Below are 21,848 nucleotides of genomic sequence, written 5' to 3'. Positions count from 1 at the left end.
AAAAAAAGGAAGAATCAGGCCCTTCACCATAATAGTGATGGAAGCTCCTAAGTTGAAATGGTAGGGTTTTTAAATTATCACAATTAAAAACCCACCATTTCAGTTTAGGAGACTAAACCCCCATCACATGTACAAGCAGCTTTACAGACAAATCTCTGTCAATGATGTTGAGTGCAGGGTCTTAATATGATGCACAGCTGCTTAAGACAGGGACAGAAATCCCTCTGGTTCTTCAAAGTAGCCAGCACAACTTGGGAGTGATATAAAATAAACATATACAAGGAATAGATGACTGGTTAATTCTTTTCTAACTTCTCGTACCTATTAGATGCAGTTCTTTTTTCATCCTTCAATACGTGACAAGTCATCTTTAAGGACCAGACAAAATGTCATGAATCAGAAAACACCTTCAAGCTGAAAAGCTGTTTGCATACTTCGTGAGCACAAAGCAGGAAGAAAGCAGTTAATTTATTTAACTGCATCTTAAAATATATTTTATAAAAATAAGAAACCTTTTCATCCACAATTATCAAATAAGGCTCCACTCCACAAGTGAATAATACAAAATATGTATTATGAAAAGAGTACTCTTGCAGCTATATGTTGAGGCTGCCTTGCTGTTTCCATCATAATCCCCTGGTTTCAGTTGCTTGTAAGATAAAAAAGCTTTTCTTTCTCTCTTGGCCTGCAAGTCTGGTCTCTGCCTAAGGATGAATCCTTTTATAAGTGTTAAGCAAAAAGAGATTAGGCACTTGTTCATATGCAGGAGGTGGGGTGGGAAAACACTTTCCCAATAATTAAAAGGAATGCTCAAACCTCTTTTGGGCAGCTTGAGTGCCAAATAGCTCGGCTTCAATAACAGAGAAATGCTTTTGAAAGTTTTAATGAAAACTATTTTAGAACCAAGAATTCCTCGTGACTCTGCCTCAGTCCTTGAGGATAACTGCCCATTTCTGCCCCTGCATTTCCCTACCAAGAGGACTTCTTGTTCTGTTTATTCCACATAAAGTGTTCTTGGTATCCTGACATCACTGCTACAACTTTTCTGCTAGACTGGGGTGCCCAACCTTTTCACCCCACAGGCCAGATGGATGGTGCTAGTTCCCTCCATGGGCTGGATTCAGAGATGGCTTTAGGGATGGGATATGTGGGTAATTTCCCAGCGCACCGTGATCAGGGGGTGCCACACACACACACATACATGTAAGCAGCCCACACTCATAACAGCACTCTTTCCCTGCCCCAACAGAAGGAGTGGTGCCCAGTGCAACCCACCCCCCACCTCCTCTGCTGCCTCCAGCTGCAGGTCAGGAGCAGCCAGGCTGGGTAGTGCAGGTGGCAGCAGTACACCATGCCACTCTCCCTTTCCACCAGACTGAGCCTTGCATTCCTGTCTGCAGCAGTGCTGCTGACCTGGAGGAAGGGGGGAGGGGGGGATGCCGAAATATAAGTTTGCCCAGGACACCATTTTCCCTAAGGCCAGCTCTGAGGTCCCATCTGAAGCATGAGGTAGGAGTGGCAGGGCTCCATCTGGTACGTGTGGTAGGAACAGCTGGGGCCAGATGAGGCCATGCAGCAACAGCCCCACCCAGCCCCAGCCCCAATCCAGCTATGAAGTGGTGGCCTGGCACTGATCTTGTAGCATGGAGCAGTAGAGGAGGAATGCAGTGTTGTCACCATTCCTTTGCTGCCAAATTTCCTGATCCAATGGGAACCCTGCATGCCAGATGGCAGGGCTCTGTAGGCTAGATTTGACCCATGGGCCAGGAGTTGAGCACCCCATCCCAAACACAGCATGAAATCCTTGCTTAAGCACCTTTACCACACAGGTGTCTGTCAACATCTGTAACAATGGCAAAAACCCTGGTTTCAACAGTAGACACTTGAATTACAATGTTGGATAATGTCTTCCTAATCCCTTCCCCACAAGCTAATCTTTTAAACTTGCTTTGTTGTTTCTTGTGTGCCACAATGCAGTAACTTGAAAAATTACTGTAAAGGAAAAATGGATCTTCTAGTATGCACACAAATGTCTTTTAAATAGTCTGACATACAAATGAAAGACAACAATCAAAGCCCTGGCCCAGATGTTTTGCCAGTGTATCGGTGGAGCTCTAGTTATGCTGAATAACAAACATTTAGGTGCTAAGTAAATACACAAAAATAATGGTTAAACTATGGTACAGAACCATTATTTAACAGATGCGCCTGTTATTGTTCCAGTTGCCAATTGCAAATAGGCAACATTTCAATGACACAACCTTAAATAATGTCCACTTAACTTAGGGATAAATAAAAGTGTAAAGATTAGGCATGCAATGATGCATCGATTGGCTATCGGATCAGCACCAATAAAGGGAGAAATGACGTCATCAGCTTTCTTTGGTCATTGCAGCCAATAATTATAGCCATTTGCCCAGAGCACCCTGTTAAGCATAGTCTGGTCCCCGCACCCCGCTGCTGGCCCGTGCCCATGGCAATCTACAGGTCCTAGCAAGCAGTGGAGGGGGTGCAGGAGGGTGCCGGGGAGCAGTCGCAGGGCACTGCATTCAAGAACAAAGGGACCATTACTGGCTTCTGCTGCTGCTGCCATGGCAGCACCATGTGAGCAGCAGGGGCTTGAGCACCAGGGCCACCATGGAGACAGGCTGCACATGGGCAGGGTAAGGCACCACACAAAGGACATTCTGCTCTGCTAGGCACTGGGCACCTTTGCAAAAGTGGCTTCTCCCTGGCGGCCATGGGAGCCCTGCTGGCACCTTTGGCAGCAGCATGCTCTGGGGCTCCAAATGTGCTTGGTGCCACTGTCCATGCAAGGGTCCACCCTGCCCACCTGGGACAGCAGCAAGGGCTGTGTGGGGAGCAGGGCTGAAGGTAGAAGCCATGGGCAAAGTGATGTGTGTGGGAATAAGGCAGTCACTGCCTTCCTCATTGTGAGCCAGAGCAGGGGAGGGGAGGGGGATTAAGTGCAAAACAAACAAACAAACAAAAAAGGCTTTTTTAAGTGAGTAGTTTAAAATGCCTTGCATTATTATTAAATAATAAGTTATCCAATCAGATTTGGCCAATAGAGTTGGTTAATCATTGGCTATTGGTACCAGCCAAGAAAATCTTTATCAGTGCACCCCTTGTAAAGATATTTAAAGGGAGACTGCCCAGCACAGCAACATACACAACCACTTGACAACTGAGGGCTAAATCACGGCTCTCGAATGAAATCCTGGGATAACACAGATGCAAGCCCCTGTGGAAGAGGCATCATGTCCTGCATAAGGAAGGCACAATGGCTTCAAAGTCTCTGGGCAAAGTGTACAGTGAATGCAGTTGCTACACTTGTATAAAATGAACACAACATGCTCACCCTGTTGCTGTAATCTCAGCATTAGTTTTGCTGAATGTCTTGGGTTATCTTTAACTGTAATTCTGCTGGAGAAAGTAGTAGGTTCTCCTAAGGCCTAGAGCAGTGGCTGGCAACTTCTCAGAGCCATAGGTTAGAACAACCCAGCTCAGCCCTGAGGCAGGTTGCAGCCATGGCTTTTCCCTACCATTGCTTGTTCCCATCCCCAAGGTGTGACACAGGTGCAGGTCCTCATGTCTAGCCCCAGCACGGACACAGGAAAAGCTCCCTGTCACTGGAATTCTGGCAAAACCTCCCCACAACCACCAACATGCTGCTGAAGCTCCCTGGCTCTTATGCCAGATCCAGCCGCACCACAGGCCAGATCTAGCCAGAGGGCCATATGCGGCCGAACCCAGTCACAGAGAGCACAAACAGTTGCATTATAGCTGCTTCTTATGTGCTTGTTTAACAGGAAGAAGAAACGCTCTGTGCACTCACTGCTCCCCCCCACCCCCATACACACCACAACATACACAAACTTAACAACCCTAATTGGTCCATCAGAGTAAAATCCATGTCCTACAAATCCTGAAATAACTAAAAAGGACTTGAAAGTAAACCCATAATTCTTCAAAGCCAATAATTTCCAAGGGTGTTTCTAATCTCATTCTTCATGTAAAGGGCATGACCAAATACTGCATCCTATAGGAAGTCAGACCCATCTGAGAGGTTTGGTAACATCACTTTGAACTGAGCCATTTCCAGGAGTCACAGAATTTGTCACCAATTTCTGCAGTAGATTTACAGAAGGAAGGCAGGAAGGAAGGAAAACACCTAGGGAAATCCGACTTCTGATCTATTTTATAGTAAATCTACAGTAGTTCAATAGGAAATCGGCTATAAAGACAACTATACTGAAATTAGTGAAGGATAGGATACTTTCACAAAGCACTCTGCTTTGTTACACCTGAGATAGGCTGAAGGCTAAAAGCAATCTCTTTTACCTTCTCCTATGTTTGAAATCCTCCTGGTCACATACAGACTATAAAGTCTCTTTTCACTATCCACATCATACACCAATAAATAGTATGGCACTGACAGCAGCAACAGCTCTTGCAGAGCTGCTGTCATGATGGCAGTAATGTGAAAATAAAGCAATTTTGTGCAGGTCCAGCTACAAAGTATACAGGAGACCCTCCCCATTCGCAGGGGATATGTATCCCCCATGAACGGCAAAATCCGTGAATAAGGCACTGATTTCATGAATGCCATCTGCGTTCATGAACTCAGCGCCCCCGGCGGCTGGGAGGGGGCACGGCTGTGTTGGTGACAGTGGGAGCACGGCAGTGGCAGTGTGGCGGTAGCAAGTATGGAGCTCCTGAGGAGCTCCTTTAAGAGCATTTAAGATGTGTGCATTAGCAAATATTTGAAACCGCGAATGCCAAACTCGCAAATAGCAAGGGTTTCCTGTATTCAATAAACTTACTGTCTGCTTCCCTTTACAGGAAAGAAAGTACTGATAAGAAGTAGGCCATTAATTTATAGTCAAGTTTTTATAGCGAATTTGTTACTTTATAGTCATGAATTTGTTTGCCAGTAAAAGGAAAAGAACTATTCATGTCAACCTTGCAATGTCTCTCTTGTCCAGTAGTGTAAAAAGGTGGGGAAGGAGGGGAGGGCAAGAAGGGCACCAACCCCAGGCACTGATTTACAGGGGTCTCCCCCTAGACTAGCACCCTCCCCCTGGCGTCTTCTTTCTGGTAGGAAAGTTTTCCTCAGGGCACCACACTACTTATGAAAAAACTGGAGTAACCTAAAGATAAAGCAACTGTCCATAGTAATCACTACTACAACTACACAGGAGAACCTGAAGCAGCATTATTAAACCAGCAAGGAAAACCTCTTTGCTGTGCTGTGCTTGGCTACTGCTGCAAGTTTCAATCCCAGCTGAAGTTATCATAATCATCCATTTACTATCAATCACATACAACATTTAAAAAAACAGAATACATTATACACCCACTGTCTGAAGATACAGTCCTTGTTGCTTTTGGTAATACTGTTATGCCCAAGAAACCATTTTGGAATTCCAAGACAAAAACTGGAAAACTTTGAAGTGCAGGTTGATTCTGGAAATAATCGACAGTGAAAGGAGACTTAATTTACAGCCTAGTCACAGATAAGGCCTGTGCCTCATATTGCTTACATAATCCCAATAAGAAAAATGACTGTATATTCTGATTTTTAAGAATGCTGAAGCATCTACTTAACAAGAAGTGAAATCTGGTGAAACTTAATTAGTTATATAACTATATTAAATGCAAAAGACTGTATCTTTAGAGGAACGCCAATGACCTTTATATTTAGAGCTGCCAAATACTTCCCATCATTAAAAATTCTTGTGAATTTTTCTGGAAAAAAACACCAATGCCTTTTTCACCCCAGGGCCTTGAAATCTGGGATGGGGGTTGATCTCGAGTCAGGAAGGTTACTTCTTGATGGCCCCACAAAAATTTGTTCCAATTTGCCATGTTATATGCTGCTGGAAAAAAACAACTAATTGAGAGAGAGTAAAATGGTTCTCCAAGAGGTGCTATTCACATATCTCACGTAATTGATTATTGGTGCACACATACCTTAGACTGACTCTTGAGTTTGAGGGCATAACCATCTATTGGTTCACTTACTACAAAGAATCCCATAGTAGCAAGGACTGCGGAGTGGTTCAGAGGAGCAAAAATGGATATCAAACCTGGAAGAATAGAACCAACCATTACTTTCTTCAAAAGCTTGTCCAATATATCAGATGTTCCACAAAGTGACTGTAAAGTAGCTTTGCCAAAGGTACATTAAATCTGGACACTTTTACAGTAATGTAGTGCTGGATAAACCCAGAACCCTAGCTGAAGTACTCAGCATGGCTGACTGCTCCTTAAACTGGAAGTAGTGTAGCTATGGCCACACACTGCCGCTCAACACTACCAAACTGCTACAAAAACATGGTTTGGAAATAACTGGCCCATAACAGTGCAGTGTATTTGAATGAACCGGTCTGAAGCATATAAACTTATAAAGTAATCATGTAGACATGGTTCCACTGAACTCAAGGCTTTAATTCCAGAATTATATATATAAAGGGCATAGTCTGTCTGTGTATCTATCTGTCCATAACGCTCTTTGTCAACTGTGCCTGCACCGCTGAGAGGGTGGTGATTGGCTGTGCGGGCCCAGGCAGGTGAACAGGGGGGTGGGGAAGAGTCACAGTGGTGGTGCCCGCCCCCCTGCAGGAACTTTTGTTGGGTCTCTGCAGACTTTTGTTGGGTCACCCAATGCCCCGGTGATAAAGACCTGAGCTAAAATACGACCAATCAGCTCATTGTTGCTTGGCTCACATACAGATTTCAACCATTTCTGCATTCAGGCCAGATGAAGTGTAGTGTGATGAGTCACAAAGGTTCAATATGCAAGCAGGCAAAGGCAACTTCTTAACCAGTGTCACAGGATAAGTGTGTAGATGAGTATATGGATCAAGAATGACTCATAGTCTTTCTATTGGTAAATAAACTACTGCTATCCTGGAGTTGGAATGGCTTCTAGGAACCTATATCAGAGGGCTGATTTGTCTTTATTTTCAGGCCTAACGGACAAAAGATTTGTGTTCTGGTGAATAAAGTCTGCTATTTGTTGGAGCACTTTTTTGTGAGTCATTCATCCATTGGCGACACATAGGTGGTGCACGCGGGTGCACATGCACGCCCTGAGCGTTGCGGCACACTCCCTGTGAAAAGATCCCACCAACACTACTGGCGGCACCTGCAGGCAGTCACTGCTCACCACCCCCCTCCACCATCGACACCACCAGCAGTATCTATGGGCGGTCCACAATTGCTGCTGGACATAATTGCTGCTGATACTGCCAGAAACATCTGCGGGCGGTTGCTGACTGCTAGTTGGTGCTCGCCACCCCTCCCCACCCCTGACAGTGCTGTGGCCACCTGTGGGAGCTCCCTACTTGCCGCCACCACACTCTCACCGCCTGCAGGAGCTTGCTGTGTCCCCCCAGCCTCTGGGGGGAGCACGCCCAGGCCCAACGCTGGAAGGAGGGGAGTGTACCCAGGCCCAACACAGGGGGGGAAGGAGCAGGCCCAAGTAGGGGAAAAGCCAGCCCGCTGAGGTGGGGGAAGAACAGTGGACCTGGGGGAGTGAAGGAGCAAGCCTCCTTCCCCCCTCAGGCCCGGGCCCACTCCTCCCCAACCTCCCTCCCCTGTGTCAGCCCCTCCCCTGCTCCTCCCATCCCCAAGTGGGCCCAACATGGGGGGGAGCGGGAGGTGTGCCGTGGTGTCGGCCATGACAGTGGAGCCAGGGGAGACCTGGGCCCAGGCCTGATGCGGGGGGGAGCAAGCCCGAGCCAGGGAAAAAGCTGGCCTGATGCACCAGTGTGGGGGCGGGGTGGAAGCAAGCCCAGCCCAGCCCAACACAGCAGCTGCAGGGGATATGGAGGAACGAGCCTCCTTCCCCCCATCAGGCCTGGGCCCACTACTCCCCCACCCTCGTTCCCCCTGCATCAGCTCCGAGTCTGCTCCTCCCATCCCCCTGCTGCAGTGGCCCAGTTACTCCCTACCCTCAGGCCCAGTCCTCCCCTGCATCAGGCCCGCTCCTCCCTTCCCCCCACTGCTGTGGCAGGGATGGGAAGAGCGGGCCTGGATCCCAAGCAACAGGAGGGAAGGGGGAGTGGGCCCAGATGGAGGGGGGAGCCGGGGCCAGGGCTTCCCCCCCAGTCATGCTTGACGGGCAACCGGCTAGTGTAACTATAATAGCAAGAGTCTTTTACCAGTAAAGTCTTATGATGCGAGATAAGATTTTAGAGCCAATATATAAGTGCTAGTGATACATGACCTCCTGACTGGTATGAGAAGTTCCAGCACTAACAGCCTCAATACCACAAGATAATCATACAAGACAATCTCAATGGTATATGAAAAGAAGGTCCCAAGGTAGGGTGTTTTATGCCTAAAGAGGTGCTCGTAGAATTTTATCTTTGGTACTGAGCTACTTTTAGCCTTTGAGAAATCAGGAGGGGTTTGGGGCGTTAGACGACCTCTCATTTTTCTTTTTGTGAGCTCTGTGCTCCTTCCATCTTTTATTGCTCAATATTTTATGAGAGCTGGAGGAAGCTTTCACCATGAGAACATGGGGGCATACACAAAAAGGCAGCTAAAGCACTTTCTGACAGAGTACAAAGGTGTTTCTGCCATAGTCAACCCAAGATGAGAGGACTGACATAATGATCTCTCTAATTAATCCACTTTCAAGTAAGATTCCCTTCCTTATTGGGTTCTTTTAAAAACAATATTTAATGGTGGGGCATCTACCTTTGATGTGTCCTTTCCCAGATACAGTACACATCTGGTCTGCCAATTGTCAAAAGGCATTATAGCATGGCACAAGGGAGTTCTTCAAACCCGAACAAGGTCAGCTGCAGTGGCTGAACTCAGACTTCAAGCTCTGACTCATAGCAACAATTTATAAGAAAGAAAGGAAGGACAAACTGACCCTTTCTGCCCTCAGAGGGAAACAAGACACTCAGGGTAGAGTGGATGCTTGCTGACCAAAATAATTCACCTTAAGAGCACTGGATTTATATACATCAACTCTGGAATATAATTTTATAAATAAAACTGCCCCACTATTGGCTGTTGTATAGTGTGTGCAAGTAAAAGGTGGTGTGTGTATTTAATTTTTAAAAAGAACATTTTGTTTACTTTAAGAGATCAGTGGCCAACTCTCCCATTACAATCCAGGTAGAGAACACCAAGTCTTCCTCCAGATTTTATGTATGGCTCCACAAGACTAAAACGAACCCCTTTATCTCTAAGTAATTTCACTACCTCTCTCAATAATGTTTATACATAATGAAAGTCACTTGGCCTGCTTGAACTTTTGAGGGATGTGGATAGAAAATTACTTAGAACAGGCATCTCTTGATCTCTGAAGCAGAAATTATTGCCAAAATTCCAGTTCTGCAACTTCAATTAGAATTGTTGTTGTATAGAAAGCACTTGCTGTCCTTCTTCCTTTTAATTAGCAGTAATGCATAATAGTACTGTTCTTTAACCTTAATCCTAACATGCTTTAAAATCAGTGGAATGCTTTCAGTTTTATGAATGTATGTATGAGAATCCCTACAGCACAGAAAGAGACTGCACTTTAGATACTAGGGAGCTGATTACTTGTTATACTTTTTGTTGCAGTTTTTCAGCAGACTCAGTGTTTTAATTACTGATTCATTTACCTGCCATTAGTAATTGACTGAAAGTGGAGAGCAGATAATCAAAATCCCAGGTAACAGGAAATATTTTTTTATTTGATATAAAATAAAAATCCAAATGGAAAGACAATTAATTCCATAATGAGCCAAATTCTATGCCTGTGTTTAAAATTACTTGCTGATAATATTTTTAAAGGTCCCAACATGCTATTTTGCACAGATAGATGGGAAAATACATTAGTGACAACAGTTGAAAAATATTAGGTTGTCATCCAATAACACAACTTCACCACTTCGGTAAATGAAGCTATATTCAAGTACTTACTTCATAAAGATGACTTCAAACCAAAAGCCAAGATGCATAAATAAACCTCCAAACTTCCAGATTCTGAAAGAAGCCTGCAGCTAAGGCACAAGTGGATAACTCTACAGTTGTTATTTTTATTGCTTTTGCTACTTTTATTTCCTTGACACTTACTTTCTAATTTTTGTTCCATGTGAACCCAATATTTTTTCAGGATCTACCAGCACTGGTGGCTGTGCAGTTACTACACCTGGTTTCACTTATTCTATTTAGTGCCTCCAGCTTCATGTCCTAAAATATCATATTATTTATTTATTTATTTATTTTATATATTTATTTATTTATTTTATATCTTACTAAGCAAAATTTGTTGGTTAATGAGAGTAATGATACATTCAAATCACTGATACAATGTGTGCTTAAAAATGGAATGAGGAATAAAGAAATAGCAACACCCTCCTACAGATAGCTGTCAGAATCCGGATATGCAAACCCCTACTACACATTGTGTAATAGTGTAAAGTAGACCCATCTGCTTAAATGGGGAGCTGCATAGGCTCAATTGACTGGAAGGACCTTGTTTCAATCCCAGGTGAAATCCCTCTACTCACTGGTTCCCTGAAGCCCACCCAGCCTCCCACCCAATGGGAGCTACCTGGGAGTAAAGGTTACCAGAGTGTGGTTTTGACAACATCACCTCCTTTTTGTGCCAAATTTAAAGAAACAGAGGATCCCTGCCTCAATGGCCTGTAATCAGGACACATTTACCTTTTATAGTCTAAATTGCCTAGCAGCAGCAGCTTAATGATCAATATTTAAGAAAGCAATTGTTACAACTTAACATTTACAGCCCAAAAGAGCCTATTTCAGTTAAACCATATCTTGTAAGTGTATTTTCCTAGTGTATTTTGTAATTCAGTTGCTATTTCTATCAAGTATAAAACCAAATAAACAAATCAGAAAGCTATAATCATACCCACAGTCATACATACAACATTCTGTTTGTACTTTAGCTGTAGTACTTATGATTTAAAAAGAAAAAAAAGAACAAAAAACAAAAACTAGAATGATAGACTTGAATAGAAATGTAGGTCTGCAAGGAACCTCTAAAGATAAAATAGTCAATTTTCCTCTGATTCAGACATATTTGTTTCTTACAAGACTTGCTGTCTTTTCTCCCCACTGGGATAGTATGCCTTTGTGCCTAAACTCGATTTTTCTTTATAATTCCTTCCTATGGGACCTTACCTAGGACTTTCAAAAGCTTGTGGGTGTCAAGTCCACTTTTTGGTCATCTACTGTCATTATCAGGGATCTGGGTTTGCCTTTTCCCACAGAAAAATGGAGGAAAGCACAGATTTCCCCCTTTATCAGAGTAAAACGTGAATTTCTCATTTTAGCAGAGAAACCCATGGATTTTGCAATTTTGCAACAAGCCCCCTGCAGGCTAGTCGAGGTGCAGCCTGCAAGGGGCTGGGAAGGAGGGCAGTCAGGCAGGGGGCACCTGGTCCCAGGCAGCCTGGAGAGCAGCTCCCCCAGGTAAGTTGGTGTGGGGGGAATTGAGGATCCCCATAGGGAGGGAGGGAGGGAGTTGGGCAGGCCAGGGGCAGGGACTGTTGCCCAACCGAGTGGTGTGTGAGGCTTGGGATGCAGGGCCGCAGTGCAAGGCTGCAGGGCCCCATTAGGGAACAAAGGCAGCTCATCCAGGGCGTGGCCAAGAGGGGGCTGGCTCCCTGCTGCTGCACACATGCCTAGGGGAAGAGGGGGGACCCGTGCCTCCCAGATCTGCATGTGGGGTGGGGGTAGACACGGGTTGCATGCTGCAGGCTCGAACTCCTACCCTGCTGCCCTCCCCCGGGGCCTCTGCTGCCCAGCGTGTGTGACCTGGCGCTGCAGGACACAGCATGGCCACATAGGAAGGCTGCTTGCCACTGCAAGATCCACACTGCCCTGGTGAATACATCCCCTGCATACAACGCCCCCACTGTGGCCCCCGCTGACCTCGCTCGCTCATGCAGGGGAAGCATTGCCAGATCAGCATGGAGCTTGAAGTGGCAAGCAGCTTTCCTGTGCGGCTGCACTATGCCTTGCAGCACTGCGTTGCACACACAAGGCTGTGGAGGCCCTGGGGGAGGGCAGCAGGGTGGAAGCCCGAACGCAGCCCGTGCCTATAGATGGGTTCCCCTGCCCCCAAGAATGCACACAGCAGTGGGGAGCTGGCCCTGCCCCTCCCCTGGCCAAGCCTGCAGTAGGCAAGGCGGGGAGGAAGCCGGGCTCTGCTCCATTGCAGCAGCCACCACCTCCTGCTGGGGGCAGGGGGCTGCGGACCCAGGTCCCTGGCCCCACAGCCCTGCCAGCTGGAGGCCCCCTCCGGAAGGTCTAGGGGAACAGCAGGCTGTGGGTGAGGGGCAAGGACCACCAGCTGTGGGGCTTGTGTCATCACTTGTGTCCTAAAGATGAAGCTTGAGTTTTAAAAGCCACGAGGACCCAACAGCTCACATGTATGTCAATATAGACTTTATGACCCTAACTTTTAACTATCTTCTTTAAAAATTTAGACCATAGTTCTTTTTCAGTTTACATACATGCAACCACCTGACAAGAACAGAAATTGATTGATTCTCTAACAACTTAAAAAATGCAGTAAAACCCTAAGGCAGACAACATTCTTTGGGTAAATCTGATATCTTTTATTAGACCAACTCAAATAGTTGGAAAAATTCTAAGAGTTAGCATGTCCTTAACATTTTTGGAAAAATCAACAACTTATTTAGGTGCCTAAATCATGGGCATACTATATATACTGGCAGGTCCCCACTTTTGAAACTCTGGTCTATACTTTTGTAAGAATCTACCAGCCTATGGCCCTTCATACCTGTCTGCTACCACAAGTTATCTTACCCTAATGATGGTAATGTAATATTATAGATTATAACATTAATAACAATATACAAAACTCTACAAATATTTGAAGAAAGGGGATAAAGTATGTTTTGTGTTTTAAGGAAGTGCAAAATAGAATTAGTATATGCTAGATATAAACAGCACTTCTTCTAAGATGCATTTTTCACAGCTTTAGCTTGACTCATTGAAAGCTAAGCAGTTCAAATCTCTAGCTGTCTACACTAGAAAATACCTAACACTTTCTACAATGTATTCCCACGCTACTTAGAATCAGTAGTGGACCCCAAAGTAGATATTTACCCAGTATTTGGAAACCAATGATTTGCATTTTTCTACTTCAGATTTATTACCAGAAATACAATGATGTCTATCAGTGGAAGCCTTCTGACATTTAAGCCATCTGGCAGATAACTCAAAAAGAACAAACAGAAAGAGTGATAGAAGGAGGATGAGATGAAAATAAAAACATAAGAAGTAGCAATGTGATTTTAACTTAAGTTCAAAGCATTAGTGTAATTAAGCACACAAGCTTATGCTGCCATGAAAGCAACCCCTTTTCTGTGTTTAAACTGAGCTGTCATTCAACTTTCTATAAATTGTCTAAGCAGTGCACAGTACTCATGTGGAAGAATGTTAGTTTGATATATCAGTATTCATTCTAGAAACTGACTTTAGGCTCATTTTTTTCTACAAGCCTTACAAAAATGAGTAGCATTTTAGCTAGACAGCAGTAGAAATTAAATGATCAAATAGTCTCTTTCAGCTTTCAAAATCTGAAATTAGTTTAAGGCAAGGGTCCCAGAGTTGTGCCAATAGAGTGGCTCCAGCAGCTGCAAGGTTTAACATCACTTACGTAGCACATGGGTCTTCTGACACACAGAGCCAAATGAGTTTGACACTCTTAGTTTAAGGCTAGTGACTGTCTCTTCTGTTGGACAGACAAGAGGATTTGTACCCTTGACTGAGAGGGGGGTTAAAGAGGATGGAGCTAGACTGTTCTCAGCAGTGGCAGGTGACAAAACAAGGAACAATGGGGCCCCTGACACTGTCTTGCTAATGCTTCATGAAAATCCTGTTCAACAAGCTCTCCATTCAGCAATACCTTGGTTCAACAAGATCTCTGGCAGTTTAATTGTTTCTGTTTCTGAACTTTAGGAGGCCTCCCTCCCCCTTCACCCCTCTACTTAGTTTAATTATGTTTCTGTTTCTAACCTCTTCCCTCTCTCTTCCTGGAAGATAGTACCAGGCCCAGGTCAGCTGCAAAAAAATATGAGCAAGGAGTTTCAAGGTCCTTGCAGTCCACACCTGGAAGATAAGTAATCCATCTTCCAGGAAGAAAGGGAGGTTTGAAAGAAAGTTAAAAAATAAGGGATCAGCTAATTGGTACATATACCAAAGTAACAAACTAGGGTACACCTGCATGGGTATCCGTGTGGTAACCTGTGATTCACTCTCTTATGCAATCATTAGAATCTAATCGGTTTCTACATTCAATGTATAACACAGGTATAAAAGATGTAAGTGTCCTACAACACTTCATACCTTTAACTCCTGTGTGCTTCCCTTCTACCAACCAGTCCGATTAGCTGGCTGACATTGATTAAAGGCTCTCTAAATTTACACAGTGTATATACATGCACTAAACTAGGGATTAAGAAGAACCATGCAGGGCTGGGGTCCAACCAACCCAGCTACTTACACCACCCTGAGCTGCTTGTACTCCAATATTGTCAGCTTCTCCAGTTTAAATTTCTTCTCTGCAATCTTTTGACCCTATATGCCTTCTTACTTGTTCCTTCCTCATCCTCTGTTTTGACATTATCTCCAACCCAACAGCAACCAGCAGAATGTCTGCAACATTATGAGTACATCCAAGATCAAATTCCCACAACAATATACAAACAATCCGGTCTGCTTTGCTTCATATAGAGAGATTATGAGATCACTTAAATTAAAGAAATCATGGAAAATTAGAGTTGGACGGGACCCCAGGAGGTCTAGTCCAACCCCCTGCTCAAAGCAGGACCCACGGCCAAGTAGATCACAGATTCATAGATGTTAGGGGCTGGAAGGGACCTCATGAGCTCATCAGGTCCAGCCCCCCTGCACTTGGGCAGAAAAGACTGCTGCGGTCAGATGACCCCAGCAAGGTGAACATCCAGACATTTTTTGAAGATTTTGAGAAGGTGCTTATATCATCCCTGGGGGGGTCTATTCCAGACCCTGGATACACTCTAACTATAAAGTTTTTCCTTGTGTCCAATCTAAAGTGATCTTCTAGCAATTCATGACCATTATTCCCCTGGGGTGCTTTGGTGAACAGATGTTCTCCCAGGTCCTGATGTATGTCCCTTACATACTTATAAGCTGCCACCAAGTCCCCTCTAAGTCTTCTCTTCTCCAGGCTGAACAGTGTCATGTCTCTCAGCCTCTCATCCTATGGCCTGCTCTCCAGACCTCTAATCATATGCACAGCTCTCCTTTAGACTCTCTCAAGCGTCTTCAGATCCTTCCTGAAGTATGGTGCACAGAACTGGATGCAGTACCCCAGCTGCGGCCTCACCAAAGCTGAGTAGAGGGGGAGGATGACATCCTTAGTCTTGCTTGAGATACATCAGTAGATGCATGCCAGTGTCTTATCTGCTTTGCTGGCTACAGCATCACATTGGTGGCTCATGTTCATTCTGCAGTCTATCATGACCCCCAGGTCTCTTTTGGTTGAGGTGCTAGCAAGTGTAGCACTATCAAGCCTGTGCGTTTGTTGTAGATTATTTCTCCTCAGACGGAGCACTTTACATTTCTCGGTATTAAACATCTCAGGTTTTAATCTGCCCATCTTGCAAGCCTGTCCAGGTCAGCCTGTATCCCCAGCCTATCCTCCAGCATGACCATACACCCCCATAATTTGGTGTCATCTGCAAACTTTGCCAGGATGCATTTAACATGCAAATCCAAATCATTAATGATTATGTTGAAAAGTATTGGTCCAAGTACTGAACACTGAACGCCACTGATCACCACGTGCCATATCAACTCAGTTCTGTCTATTAATATTCTCTGGGTCCTGCCTCAGAGCCAATTTCCTAGCCACCAGACCACTGAGGTGTTGAGGCCACAGTTCCTCAAATTTACCATGAGGACATCATGGGAGACCAAGTCAAAGGCCTTTCTGAAATCCAAGTATATGACATCTACCTCATCTCCCTTAGCCAGGTGGCATGTTACCTGATCATAGAAGGAAATAAGGTTGGTCAGGCATGACCTGCCCACAATGAAGTCACGTTGGCTATCTTTTAGAATGCTGCCTTCACAGTTAGATTATCACTAATGTATTCTTTAATAATTTTTGCCAGTATTTTTCCAGGGACTGAGGTCAAACTGATTCGCTTGTAATTCCCCAGGTCTTCCTTCCTTCCTTCCTTTCTTGAAGATAGGCACCACATTGGCCCTCTTCCAGTCTTCTGGAACCTCTCCCAAGAGCTCTCAAATACCTTTGTCATTGGTCATGTGATGAAATCACCCAATTCTTTTAGCACTCTCGCGTGTAGTTCATCCGGTCCTGCTGACTTGTAGATATTGCACCTCTCCAGGTGTTTCCTCAAAAGATCTTCGCAAACTATGGGTGGGTGATCACCTCCACCTTGATCATCTTGTATCCTGTCAGGCAGGGTAACACTGTTAGACTGGTGGAATACCACTGCAAAGTATTCATTTAGGAGTTTGGTTTCCTCCTGGGTGTTGGTTATCAGCTGTCCCATTAAAGTCAGTAGGGGGTCCTACGTTTCCCCTATTTCTTCTCTGACTTCCTACACATCTAAAAGAAGGACTTTTTATTGTTCTTGATTTCCATTGTCAGTTTGAATTCGGTTTCAGCCTTTGCTTTTCTAATCTGCTCCCTACAGGTGCGGGCTATTGCTGTGTACTCCTCCTTGGTGGTAATGCCTGACTTACATCCCCTATAAACTTCTCAGGAGGTCCATAACCTATTGAGCTAATAGAGTCTCCCAACCCTTTTCCCTTTTGCTCCAAGGACTGCACCCTTGAGAAGTGACCACTCGTCTTGGACTCCCTTCCTCATCAGATCATGGTTCCCACAAGCCTTCGGCAACCAAACTCCTAAGCTTGCAGAAGTCAATTTTCCTAAACTCAAGGATTTCTACCCTGCTGACTGATTTCTCTATCTTGCAATGGATGGAAAAAGTGATTGTCCCATGGTCACTGTCACCTAGCTTCCCTTCGATCCTCAGGTTGCTCACTAAATCGTCTCCTTTGGCCAGAACCAAATTCAAAACATCCACCATCCCAGCCAAGGCTTTGGCCAGAACCATTATCTGCAAATCATCGCAGCCAAAGCTTTGTCTATCCGGGTCTTAAAAACCAAGGATGGAGAGTCTACAACATCTCTGGGTAACATTTACCAGTGTTTTACTACCCTCCTAGTGAGAAAATTCTTCTCAATATCTAGTCTAAAGTTCCCTTGCTGCAATTGGAAACTGCTGTTCCTTGTTCTGTCACCTGAACCACTGAGAACAGTCTAGGTCTATCCTCTTTTGAATCCTCCTCTCAGTCTTCTCTTCTCTAGATTAAATAAGACCAGTTTCCCCAGCCTCTCCTCAGAAGTCATGTCCCCCAGCCCCCTCACCATTTTCCCTGCCCTCTGCTGGACTCTCTCCAATTTGTCCACATCCTTTCTGTAGTGGGGGGCCCAAAACTGAACACAGTACACCAGATGTGGCCTCACCAGTGCTGAAGAGGGGAATAATTACTCCCCTTGACCTACTGGCAATAATTCTACCAATGCAGCCTAGTATGCCGTTAGCCTTCTTGGTAACAAGGGCACATTGTTGGCTCATACTCAGTTTATTGTCCACTGTAACCCACAGGTCCTTTTCTGCAGAGCTGCTGCCTAGCCAGTCAGTCTCCAGCCTGTACCAGCACATGGGATTGTTCTGTCCTAAGTGCAGGACTTTGCACTTGTCCTTGTTGAACCTCATGAGATTTCTTTTGGTCCCATCCTCCAATTTGTCTAGGTCACTCTGAATCTAAGCCCTACCTTCCAGTGCATCTACTACTCCCCCTAGTTTGGTGTCATCTGAAAATCTGAAAGGACACAAGTATATGGAAAGTACCTTATTGCAGTCTATTAACCAAAATTACAAGAGGTTACCTATATCAGAATCAAAGAAAACAGGATATCTGAGAGGCAAAATACCTTCAAATTTCACACATCTCCCTTAAACTGTATTTGGTGTCATTACAAACCTAGGTCAATGTGTTACCGTTTACAGGAGAAACAAGGGACAATAATTGAATAGATAGAAAAATGGAAGGAAACAGTGACATAAGTTTGGTCAACATGACAGACAGTCAACTTTGTACACCAGTGACTTGACCCATATCAAGGCATCACAGTGAAAGAGAGAACTGGGGCAGGCTTTGAAGATATTGAGGCAGTTGTACAGATGTTTAAGGAGAACACCTTACAAGGATAAGAGGCAGAATGGGAGATAATATGAAGATGCTTGTTTGAAAATTGAACAAGTGAAAAAAGAATATGGCATTGTGAGCTGACTGAAGACAGGAGTCTTCATTTGCATCACAAATAAGACATGACAGGTAGGGCAATCACACAGCATAAAGGGTCTTGAAAGCAAAGACGAGTAGTTTATGTTTCATACAATGCAGAATGGAGGGGAATGTGATAAAAGTCAAAGAGATGGGCTAGCAACATTATTTATGGACAAGAAAGGGTCAAGGCTATAGTTGTCAAAGCTGAATTAGATTTGAAAAAATGAGGCTCTGGAACACAGTTTTAGCTGTGTAGATGAATAGGAAAGGACATATCTCAGAGATATGCAAAAAGCATTGGCCAGAATTGATGTGAGGACCTAGAGGTAGGTATCAGTTGAAGATGACACCCAGGTAATGAATCTGAGCAGCAGGAAAGATTGTGGTCTTTTTCACTAATTAAAAAAGGAAAAGGAAAATTAAGATCTTTGCTTTAAGCCACATTGGCTAAAGATCCAAAATAATATATCATAGAAACAGTCTGGACTGAAGGAGACTGCTCTGGAGAAGAGTTAGATGTGTGACTCATCAGCATAGAGCTGGTAGTTGACGTTGTGTCTGTGGATGAGATCCCAGAGACAAAATGTCAAGGGAGAGGCCCATAAATATCAAAGACCTTTTGTGGAGCCTCCAAAAGGATGGGAGGGGGAGAGGAATGAGGACGATTCTCCAAAGGAAATGCTGAAGGAATGATTAGCAAGGCATGAAGAGAACTATGTAATCAGAGCATCACAGAAGCCGAGGCAGGACAAGAATTTAAGAATTACTTACTATACTGAAGACATATGAAAAACTAGAACTCCTGGTTCCAAAATGATACCTTTTATTACACCAGTTGGGAAATCACAAGAAAAATGTCCTTTCCTGCAAGCTTTCGGGATCAAAGTCCCTTCATCAGGCTCTGGGGAAAGTATAGATGATAGAAGATGGTAAAACGTCCCCATAGGTGGAAAATAAACTTAATTTTTGCACAGAGGGAGCTGAAGATGGAAGGCTGTCCTGCTGGGTCCATAAGAGTGTCTTTGTGAGATGTGCTGAGTAGCTCATTGATGTGTAGATCAGGTAGAATTCCTTCCCTGGAAATGTCAGACAGCAGGCAAGGAGGCAAAAAATCTTTCTTGTTCTGCAATGACATTTAAAATCCAAATCAGCTAAAATTCAGCATCTTCCATGTTTCAGGGGTGTACTTGGTAACCATATTGGTCTGAGACAAGAAGACATACAAAAACTAGAACTCTTGGTTCCAAAATTATACCTTTTATTAGACCAACTGGGAAATCGCAAGGAAAAAAAACAGCTCGCAAAAAAAAGCACAGCTCACAAAGACACTCTCATGGACCCAGAGGGTGAATGAGAGTGGAGCACTCTTCTATTTCTTACTTCAGCCCCCCTTCTTGGGAGAAGTCTGTGTTCACTGACAGATACCACCTTGCAAGCCCAGAGTTAGCGTCCCTCAGCACTGAACCACGTCAATGGGGCATGGTCAGTGAAATGACCCCCTAGGAGGTAGCAGTGAAGGGTCTCTACTGTCCATTAAATCACCAGACATTTTTTTTTCCTATTATAGCATACCTCTGTTCCTAGGAAAGGAGGTTTCTTCTTAGGTATAGGATGGGGTGTTCCTCATCCTTAAAGTCTTGGAGGAGGACCATTCCCAAGCTTCACTCCAAGGCATCCATGTGTACAATAAATTCTTTTGACAAGTCCGGGCTGTGCAAGACCAGTGCACTGCACGGTAGCCCCTTCACAGTTCCAAATGCCGTCTCACATTTGGGTGACCACTGGACCCTGTGCAGTATCTCTTTTTGCAACAGGTCTTTCAGTGGTGCCGTAAGGTCAGCAAACTGTGGGATGAACCGCTGATAACTCGCTAAACTCAGAAAGGACTTCAGTTATTTTTTTGTCATTGGCACTGTGGACTCAACCAAGACCCTTATCTTATCAAACCAGGGGCCTAATTTTGCACAACCCAATATATACCTTAGGTATTTAGTGTCCATGTACCTTAGGTGACATTTACCCGGGCTGGCTGTGAGCCCAGCTGCGCATATGGGCTGCAACACCTCCCTCAGGTGCTGGAGGTGGTCTGTTCACATGTTTCCAAATATTACAATATCATTTAAATAGGTGGCCACATATGCCTAGTGTAGATGGAGAATTTTGTCCATGAATCACTGGAAGGTTGTTGGGGCTCCAGGTAGCTCAAAAGGTAAGACCAAGATTCGGTAAAGTCCCCAGGGTATTACAAAAGCCATAATTTCATGGGACACTGGGTCTAATGGTATCTGCCTGTATCCTTTGGGTAAGTCCAGGGTGGAGATATACCTGGCATTCTCCACTACTTCATCTATCCTGGGCATAGGGTATGCATCACATTTTGAAATGGCATTGACCTTGTGGAAGTCGATGCAGACTTTTATGGTGTGATCAAGTTTTGGCACCAACACAATTTGGGCTACTACATTCACAATAGGATATCAGGTGAAAAAAATCTAAAGCACTCAAAAGCAGCGGAGTAATATGTGGTATACAGTAATGAAACAAACTTAAGAAATGTTTTATCAGTCTTTTTAACTGTATAAGATAAACTGTTTTGATGTATGTATCATAGAGCATACATTACCAAAAGGATGTTAAGAAAATTCAGATTTAAATCAAATAATTTTTGGCTTACCAACGTCTCCCGGGGAACCTTAACACTTCACTTCACAAGGATTTATACCATATAATGAGATCTAAAAAATACAGAAATTATTTGGAAGAGGACCAAATTATATTAACTATTCACAAACTTCTAATTTTCCCTATGTAGATTGCTTAACATAAAGTAATATGGTTTCTCTATGAATTAGCAATGGAAGATTATCTAATAGAAGTTTGAAAATGAATGAGCAAAGAGGTTTCCTGATATTTAAAATGCACAAAACTGCATAGTCCATAGAAAGATCTATTTAAAAGTCAAGAGTCATGTTCTCCTACTTTGGAATCAAAACAAAATATTTAATCTTTTCCATTCATCATTAATAAACCCGCATTTAGATTCACTGAGTACTTTTGATATTTCTAAAATAACCTTCAATCAGATGAGACAGACTTATAGTAAAATCATTTCCAAAAATACAGAGAAACAAAAATCAGACAGCATTTCAGTCTATTAACTCTGTTTCCATTTAAGTAAGTCCAGGTCATAAATAAATAAGAGAACCTACGCTAATTTTAAAGTTAAAAGTACACAGTTCATTAAATGGTCCCCAAATCTGATAACTGTTAACTCACTCGGCACCATTGACATTTGAGCACTGAGGTAAAAAGTAAATTTTCTTTGGTGGGGAGAAGCATGGACTTCCTTGCACTGAATCTTAATGCTGAATAATTAAAGCTTTTTCAGAAGTTTGAGAGAGAGAGAGAGAGAGCACGTGTGTGTGTTAAGTTAAGCACATTTTCAAGTATTCTTTCTCTGTTAA

The 21,848-nt window shown here is 43.9% G+C and overlaps 1 protein-coding gene across 1 annotated transcript in view; it reads right to left on the bottom strand.

The window, feature by feature from the left end:
- Positions 1-6,088, bottom strand: part of ANKRD6 (ankyrin repeat domain 6) — a 142,503-nt gene extending 136,415 nt beyond the window's left edge. The window contains exon 1 of the mRNA XM_019537750.1: positions 5,977-6,088. The gene's annotated coding sequence lies outside the window, so the exon portion shown is untranslated. The remainder of the gene's footprint in view (positions 1-5,976) is intronic.
- Positions 6,089-21,848: the final 15,760 nt, after the last annotated feature.

Source organism: Crocodylus porosus, unplaced genomic scaffold, assembly GCF_001723895.1.
Source record: "Crocodylus porosus isolate Cpor-Errol unplaced genomic scaffold, CroPor_comp1, whole genome shotgun sequence".
Lineage (NCBI taxonomy): Eukaryota > Metazoa > Chordata > Crocodylia > Crocodylidae > Crocodylus > Crocodylus porosus.
This window is presented reverse-complemented; position numbering and strand designations above follow the sequence as displayed.